We start from the raw sequence: 9,250 nt of genomic DNA, 5'->3' as shown, positions 1-9,250 counted from the left end.
ATTTTTGGTTCTGGCATTAACTATTGCAAATGCCCTTCTTCCTTGAGTACCTCAGCAAATAGAATAGGTACCATGCCTCCTTGCCTCCAACTTTCTGTTTTCTTCATGATGGCCAATTATAGCAGACAGATGAAAGGATCATAGGTTTCATAGGATTCTTCTCCTGACTCATCTGGTCTGGTGGGTAATAAGGCACAGAGTCCTAAACATGAATATTTTCCATTTACTGATCATTTTTCTAATTATAAGAGAGAATTGTGGCTCTTTCCGCCATCTTTCTGTGCTGCCACAATGGTGTGCGTGAACATCCTGGCAGACGCGCTCAAGAGCATTAGCAATGCTGACAAGAGAGGCAAACACCAGGTTCTTATCAGGCCATGCTCCAAAGTCATCGTCCGATTTCTGACCGTGATGATGAAGCATGGTTACATTGGCAAATTTGAAATCATTGATGATCACAGAGCTGGGCAAATTGTTGTGAACATCACGGGCAGGTTAAACAAGTGTGGGGTGATCAGCCCCAGGTTTGATGTACAACTCAAAGATTTGGAAAAATGGCAGAATTATCTACTCCCGTCCTGTCAATTTGGTTTCATTGTACTGACAACCTCAGCTGGCATCATGGACCATGAAGAAGCAAGACGAAAACACACAGGAGGGAAAATCCTGGGATTCTTTTTCTAGGGATGTAATACGTTCATACAAATAAAATGCCTCACTGGGAAAAAAATAAATAAATGAAATAAAATAAAAGAGAATTGTGCCCCACCCCATCCTTATACCAAGCTGAGATGGACTCAACAACTTAGAACTGCACCAACCTCGTTCCGTCTTTTTTAACTCACCAGTTTGGGGATGGGGTGGAGTGGACTATATCTACTCATTGATATTTGATCTCTAACTGTATTAGATAATTAATTTGATGGCACACTGTAGGGAAATGGGTTCTGCAAAGCAGGAACCAACACTGGCTCTGCTAAGGACCCAACTCTCACTTAGCTTCCACTTCCTGAGCAGTGTTCGAGCAGATCCATTACAGCCTGCCCGCACCCATGCAAGGAGACAACCAGTGATGACGGAATAGAAGGCTTTAGGAAAGACACGCCATTGAAGCAGGTTGCGGAGCTAACTGCTCCCTTTCCTCAAAAGAGTTGCAGTATTTAAAAAATAACCGAGCTTTTCTGACACTCGGGTGTTTTTCACTGAAATTCTTTTAAAATTTTTAAAATGTTTATCTTTGAGAGAGACAGAGCATGAGTGGGGGAGGGGCAAAGAGAGGGAGACAGAATTTGAAGCAGGCTCCAGGCTCTGAGCTGTCAGCAAAGAGCACAACATGGGGCTCGAACTCCCGAATGGTTAGATCATGACCCGAGTTGAGGTCAGATGCTTAACTGACTGAGTCACCCAGGCACCCTCACTGAAATTCTTCAAATTTTCTTAATGTGCTCATTTCAACACAGTTACAAAACAATCTATCGCATCAGGTAAAAATATTTCTCATTGATGATATTTAGCACTATCTACCAAGACAAACTGATTTCCTGAGTTTTTACTGAAAATATGTACAAAATACATGGCTCTTCTTTTCTATAATAAAACAATCCCACATGATTACAGATGGGTAACCAATAAAATTTGTTCAGATAATTCAGAAGGAAATGTCACGTTTCTTTCTTCTGAGTTTCTTTCTCTCTGGGTAAATGAACAAGCAGGATTCTAAGAAGTTGAAAGTTCCTTCCTCAGCTACCAAGAGCTGCACATCCTGCAGGCTAGCTTAGATACCGCATCACGGAAGGCGGAGACTGATAACCATCATTCATTCATCAATTTGTCTGGCTTTTGTTTCTTCCATTTCATGCAACTCATTTGATCCAACCCTTTTCTAGGCAATAATTATAGAAACCACTGGTTTTGTGGGTCTTCAAAAGGCTATAATAACACTTAAAAGGATGTGGCAAAAGATATCTCTGAAAATCACATTTTGAAGGGAATATGCAAATGGATTAGATATTCCATGTGTTGAGAAACAGGACCAAGTTTGGGGCTTAACTGATTGAAATCCTAACTTTTCACTCAGATTATTCAAACTAGCATCTATTTCAAGCTGGTTTTGTTGCCAAGCTAATCTTTTTTTTTTTTTAAACGATAGCAGTATGTGCTTGTTGTAAACTGAAACCACGCAGAAAGAATGAGAAATACCCAAATCATGAGCTCCATGCCCTTGGGCCCCCAATCTCATTCCCCAAAAGTGACCACTTAAGAATTTCTTGTGTACCTTCTAGATATTTTCACCATACACATTGGCATGTTTAGACGCACACATATGGAATTCTAATATACTGGGTTCTGTCATCAGGCAACACATACAGCTGACACGTGACCATGACGTGAGCTTGAAGTGAGGTGGCTGTTCCACAGGCAGTCTGTGCACTGTCTCCATGGGGCAGTGAAGAGAGCATCAGAGGGGCTGTTTCTTTTAAGATGAAAGCCTTTAGATGGGTGTGCAGAGTACTAGAGCTTTTATTTCCCAGTCTCCTGAGCAAGAGAGTCACCGTGGCTCTCTCTCCGCCCACTCAGAACACTTGATGCAATGAGCTACACGGCCGGCGCCAGGCTAGGCTCTGGGGGTTCGAGCCCAGGCAGTGAGCCTTGGCCCCTGCCCTCATGGAGCTTCGCAGAATGCGCTCCCTGCAAACCACCATCCCCGAGACAATCCGCTTGTCAGTTCAAGCCAACCTTCACTGAGCACCCATCAGGAACCAAGCTCTAAGCACCCATCAGGAACCAAGCTCTAAGCACCCATCAGGAACTAAGCTCTGAGCATCCATCAGGAACCGAGCTCTGTTTGCCGACATTTACTGAACACCCATCAGGAACCAAGCTATTTTAGACACACTAATACAAAGATGAACACGGATTCAAACCTGCCCTTTAAGAATCACAGCCTAATGGGAAAATAGATTATTCTGTCACCATGACAGCAGTGGGAAATATGCATGGTGCTATAGCCAGGCAGGAAGAGGGGTCACATAGCTCTGCAGGGGGGAGAAGGCTGAAAGCTCTCCTGAAGCCCATGGATGGAGTAGGGGAGGGGGTTGTGTCAGGGGGAGGAGAGCATGAGAGCAGATACAGGGCATGCAAGGGGAGAATACTGAAAGCGTGTACGGAGCTTGGACACAGCCTAGCAAGGGGGACATAGCGATCAACAGGGCCAGGTGGGGCATAAAGGTTCAGAGAGCTCACTGGTAACAGCTGCTGGAGTCCAGGACACCCACGCAGTGTTCTGAGTCCAGAGGAGAAATAAGAATCTAAGCCTGGGCAGGGGAGGACAGAGAGACTGAGAGGTATTCAGTGGGTAAAAACATTCAGGGTATGGCAACCAACCGGATGTGAAGTTTGGGGAAAAAAGGAGGGCAGGGACTACTCCCAGGTTTGAAATAAGGGGGATTGTTAGATGGAAGTCTCTCTGAATTTAGGGTAAAAGATAAGTATTTTCTTACTTTTGTACTATCTATAACCCTCTTAACTTGTATTTTCCCCTTGGCATAAGAGCCCTTTTCTATATTAAAAGACTCTCTCCATTTTACCTTCTGCTCCAACGCAGTTTTCTTTTTCTTTCAAGTTTTTATTTAAATTCCAGTTAGTTAATATATAGTGTTAGTTCAAGAGTAGAATTTAGGGATTCATCACTTACATATGACGTCCGGTGCTCATCCCAACAAGTGCCCTCCTTGATGTCTATCACCCATTTAGCCCATTCTCCCACTCAACACCCCTCCAGCAACCCTCAATTTGTCCTCTTTAGTTAAGAGTTTCTTTCATGGTTTGCCCTTTTAGCCCTTATTTTCACCTGGTTCTTTCTTAAATTCTACATGAGCGAAGCCATATGGTAATTTACCTTTCTCTGACTTACTCTGCTTAGCAAAACACACTCTAGCTCCATCCAAGCCGTTGCAATTAGCAAGATTTCATTTTTTATGGCTAATATTCCATTGTGTATACATACCACATTTTCTTTATCTATTCATCAGTCAATGGACATTTGGGCTCTTTCCACAATTTGACTACTGTTGATAAGGCTGCTATAAACACCACGTTGCATGTGTCCCTTTGATATAATATTTCTGTGCCTTTGGGTAAATACCTAGTAGTGCAGTTGTTGGATCATAGTCCACACAGTTTTCCAGAGTGGCTGCACCAGTTAACATTCCCACCAACAATGCAAGATCCTTGCCAAACCTGTTGTTTCTTGTGTTGTTAATTTTAGCCATTCTGACAGCTGTGAGGTGGTATCTCATCATGGTTTTGATTTGTATTTTCCTGTTGATGAGTGATGTTGAGCATCGTTTCATATGTCTGTTAGCCATCTGTAGGTTTTCTCTGGAAAAATGTCTATTCATGTCTTCTGCCCATTTCTTAACTGGATTATTTGTTTTTTGGGTGTTGAATTTCAACAAATGATGTTGGGAAAGCTGGAGAGCAACATGAAGAAGAATGAAACTGGACCACTTTCTCACACCATATGCAAAAACAAATCCAAAATAGATTAAAGACCTAAATGTGAGACAGAAAACCATCAAAAGCCTAGAGGAGAACATAGGCAGCAACCTTTTTGACCTTGACCAGAGCAATTTCTTACTAGATATGTCTCCTGAGGTATGTGAAAAGAAATAAAAAGCAAAAACAAACTACTGGATCTTCATCAAAATAAAAAGCATCTGCACAGCAAAGGAAACAACAAAACTAAAAGGCAACCTATGGAATGGGAGAAGATATTTGCAAATGACATCTCTGATTAAGGGTTAGTATCTAAAATCTATGAACAACTTATCAAACTCAACACCCAATGTTCTTTAACAGAGAGCTTCCTCACCTCCCACTGAATCATCAACCAACACGATCTGCCAATGGTCCCTGCAGCCCCCAAGTGCCACACAACTGCACCCCTGTCCCCTGATCCTGGAGTCTAGCTCTGTCTTGGGCTCCTCACATTCTCCATAGTTGTCTGTCCACTCTTGTGGCCCGACCTCCACCTCCACACCGAAGTCTCCAATCCTAAGGCCAGTCTTCCTAAACTCCAAAGTCACATATCCAACTGCCTGTATTCAACGTCAAATGTGTCTTTCCCTCCCTCCATTCTGTGTCATAGCAAATGATGCTGCCATCCATCTTCACCAAAGCCCAACATGGGGAGCCACGATGGCACCACTTGCCCATGGCACCACTGCACGTACACAAAGGCCCCTCCACCCCTGCCTCGGCACAGCTGTTCACTCTGGCCAAAAGGTCCGGGCTTTCTTAAAAAAAAAAAAAAGATTTGACACATACACAGTATTAGGTACGAAGTCACCATCCCAGATTTTTATTATTCTGTCTTTACTGTAATACACTTAATACATGCAATAAATACATTTCATATACATAAAACTGTTACATTATAAAAAGTATAACAAACAGCCACCGACTACCATATGACCCAAAAACCAGAATCTGATGAACGACCTGCATCCAACGATGTGTCTCTCGGAGATATGCCTGGCTTCCCACTCTCAGGGTTAATTACTCTGCTGAATTTTGGTTTTTCTTCATTTTACAACATAGTTTTACTGTTTACATATGCTTAGACAATATTATACTCTTTGGTTTTGCTTGGTTTTGACTCAATAAAAATAGCATCATAGCATATATGGTCTCCTGGAGCTTGTTTTTTTTGGTAATATTTCCTGAGATTCACTCTGATTGTCAGGTATAGCTGCAGTTCACTCATTTTTACTACTGAATAATCCCTGTTAGTGTGACTATACCTAGTTTACTTATCCAGTCTCCTACAGACAGATGGACATTTTGGTGTTTTCGATTATTCATTATTACAAACGTGTTACTATGAACATGCTTCCACACGTCTCCTGGGACATGTAAGAGTTTGTTGGATCTCCAAGTGGCAGTCCAAGTTGTAAGCCAGATCTGAAGGCGTGCAGGAGTCCAACTCTGGGAGGTAGAGCTGCTCACGCGCCCATGCCACACGAGCTCTCACAGACCTGCTCTGGCACCCGGTCCTGTCAAGCACCATTTCTGCAAATTGTATGGATGTAAAATGGGTCTGAATTCATATTTTCCTGATCTCCAATGCTTCTACTTATTTATAAGCCACGTGTATCTCCTCTTCTGGAAAATGCCTTTTCCAGTCTAATTTTCTGTTGGGTTTCTTTGTTTCTTAAATAGGAACCCTCTATATATTCTGCTTACTAATCCTTTGTCAATTAATTGTATTATAAATACCTCAAATCAGGACTTGTCTTTTCACCACGTAAAGCAGTTTATCAGCTTAACAGAAGTCTTTATTTTTAAAAGTTGATATAATCATCTTTTCTTTTGTGATTAGTCCTTTTTGTCAGGGGATTCTTTCCTGCCCTAAAGTTTGCTCATGTAAACACTATTTTTAAGACCCTAATATATTTGGAATTGGTTGTTAGGCAACACGAGAGGCAGAAATCAAATTTCGCGTTTTCCACACAGTAGGCACAGACCCAGCACCATGGACGGAGTCATCCTGCCTGTCTAGGCACCAGCTGCCGCTGCCACCTCTCGGTCAACATTTTCCAGGCTCCTTATTTCATGGCGCTGTTCGGCATGCCCCCCCCCCCCCCCCCCCCGGCACCACGCACGACAGAACTCGCTACCCTGTAGCCCCTCCTTCACAGTTAAAGGCATCCAGGCATTGGAGTCCTTTAATTTTCCATAAAATTTAAATATATGCCTGTTTCATTTAACAAAACCTCTACTGTAATTTCTGTCAGAAATGGTATTGAACCTATAGACCAATCTGGGGAGATGTGACACCTTTACCACCTTAGTAGTCCCGTTCATGAACAAAGACGGCTCTTCACTTGCTCCTACCCTGCATCTTCATCTTTATCCCTCAGGTCCCAGATCAGGCCCACGTCTAACCTTACCTTCCCGAGATATCTCTACAGCCATCCCAACTAAGGTGGGCTAAGTGTGCCTCTCCTGTGCTCTTTCTGGACACCTGTGACAGTCTAAGCCAAAGACGATATGGGCTGAGTGGGAGGGCTCTTGCTGGAGTGATCGCGCTGTTCTTCGTAACTGAATCTCAGGATCTGTGAGGAGCGAGATGCTGGGGTGGAGACGTCTCCCCTCCTGCAAGGGGCTGTGCGCGGTGTGCTGCGCTCTGCGGGACGGGCTTCAGCGGAGTCACGGAGTCCCTGAGATCATCCACCGAAACTACAGCTAAGAAGGTCACTGATGACAGGCCCTTGAGGACAGAGGGATTTAAAAGGACAGAGGAAGAAAGACTATGAAAATGGCTGAGAAGTGATCAGAGACACAGAAGGAGAACCAGAGAGCAGAGTCAAGGGGGAATCAGGGAAAGGGGGGTTTTGAAGGAAGTGGTCTGTACTGTCCAAGCGCAGAGAGATGAGAACCACTGGGGAGGCCACTGGGTCTGCCCGCTGAGAGATCGCTGATGCCGGGAGAGGTAGGTAAAAACCTAACTTCATTGGGTTCAGAAGAAAAGCAGGGAGAAGGTGGAGGACATTCATTATTTGTTGAAGGTGTACAAGAGAGAACCAGAAAAAAGGCAGACTACCCTCGACGTGAGTTCAGCCATAAATGTAGAGGGGATGCTGGGGAATGTCTCAAAGGAGAAATGAGGTTTCCTAAACCTGCTCTCAACCACCACCCCACAAAGCAGGCTCCTCGGTGCAGCAGAGAGAGGGAAGATTCCGAGCAAGTGCCTCCTCAGAGGGAAGAGTCACGTGGGAGCCTCAGTGAAAATGACAAGGGCCACAGATGGTGACAAGAGGCTTTGACGTGCCGGCACTGACACAGAAAAGGTGCCGTGTTTAGAACGGCCACCTCCCCACCTTCAAAGTTGCCTGACATTTACGAAGCAAGGGGTTTTCAACTTGTATCTTACAGTCTTTCATGAACATACAGGCACTTGAACTTGCACAAATTGTTTCTGTCTTCAGGGAAAAAGGCATCCATCATGGGATTACAGGAATAGTACATTTAAGGAAGCCATTATAGGGGTGCCTGGCTGGCTCCGTTGGTTAAGCGTCTGACCTTTGATTCCAGCTCGGGTCATGACCTCCCACGTGGGTTCGAGCCCTGCGTCAGGCTCGTTCCCCTTCCTCACTGACACTCCCTTTCTCTCTCTCAAAATAAACAAACAAACTTAACAACAACAAAAGAGAAGGAAGCCATTCTATCACACAACCAGCTGAGGGAAGAGATGGCAAATACTGAATAAAATCAGGAGACTTAACAACCAGAACTCTGACAAAATGCCGTAGCTATTTGGAGTTACTCCTCACAGAAGAATATACCAAGAATGACATACGTGCTATGGAACAGAAAGTCAGTCCTCCAACTTCTCAGGAAAGCGAGTCCATTCTCACTCAAGAAACGAACTGCACATAAAGAAGTACACAGCTGTCTTTGCTTCATGGGCCTGGCCTGGCTGGACAGGGAGGCTGTTCTGTGAGTCCGTGTGCACACACTGCAAGTGCGTTGGGGTCTCGTTTCCTACGGTTTCCCCCTTCACCTCCAGGGTCCTTGAATGCACCTCTGACAGAGCTGCTCTGGGAAGCAGGGCCGGCTCATCCCCTGAGAGCGGGGGAGATGACTGTCACACAGAAAATGGGTCCTGAGGTTCACAGGACACAGGAGGCAGCTTCTGGGTCCCAGCTGTAGTGTAAACGAGGGTCTGATCCCAGAAAGGGCCCATCAGGGAGTCAACATCACCAGTGCCACCTACGTTCCCCAGTATCTGTCCGCCTCCATCCACCCCCTCCCTTTCCTGGAGGCCTTGCCCTGCGCTGAGCTTGGGCACCACCCACTGCTCACTATGCAGCCCCAGGAGTGCCAGGCCCAGGCTTCGAGCCCACAACTGGGTCAGTGCGGAGATGGACAGACTGAATGGGATCACTCTTCACTGTCCAGCTCTGCCCAGGACACCTCAGTCCCTGGGAGCCCACTCAGCTCCAGAAAACAGCTCCGAGATGTTAGCAACCCTTGGCAGCCCCATTCTCTCCCCGCCTCCCTCTCCCCTCTCAGGGCAAGGGAACGAGGAATGAGAAAAAACAGAAACGCTAGGAGAACCTGCTGTGTTTGGCCACAATGGAGCAAACAGCTGAGCGATTCTCAGGGTCAACGGCCTTCTGCGAAGGGGACCCTGCACCCACGGAATCGCAACTTTCCAAAATGAGGTCTTCCAGACAAAGTGCAG

General features: G+C 45.2%; 1 pseudogene; it reads left to right on the top strand.

Moving 5' to 3' along the window:
• Positions 1–288: 288 nt before the first annotated feature.
• Positions 289–722, top strand: LOC115271995 (annotated as a pseudogene).
• The last annotated feature ends 8,528 nt before the right edge of the window (positions 723–9,250 follow it).

The sequence above is a fragment of the Suricata suricatta genome, chromosome 2 (genome assembly GCF_006229205.1).
Source record: "Suricata suricatta isolate VVHF042 chromosome 2, meerkat_22Aug2017_6uvM2_HiC, whole genome shotgun sequence".
Lineage (NCBI taxonomy): Eukaryota > Metazoa > Chordata > Mammalia > Carnivora > Herpestidae > Suricata > Suricata suricatta.
This window is presented reverse-complemented; position numbering and strand designations above follow the sequence as displayed.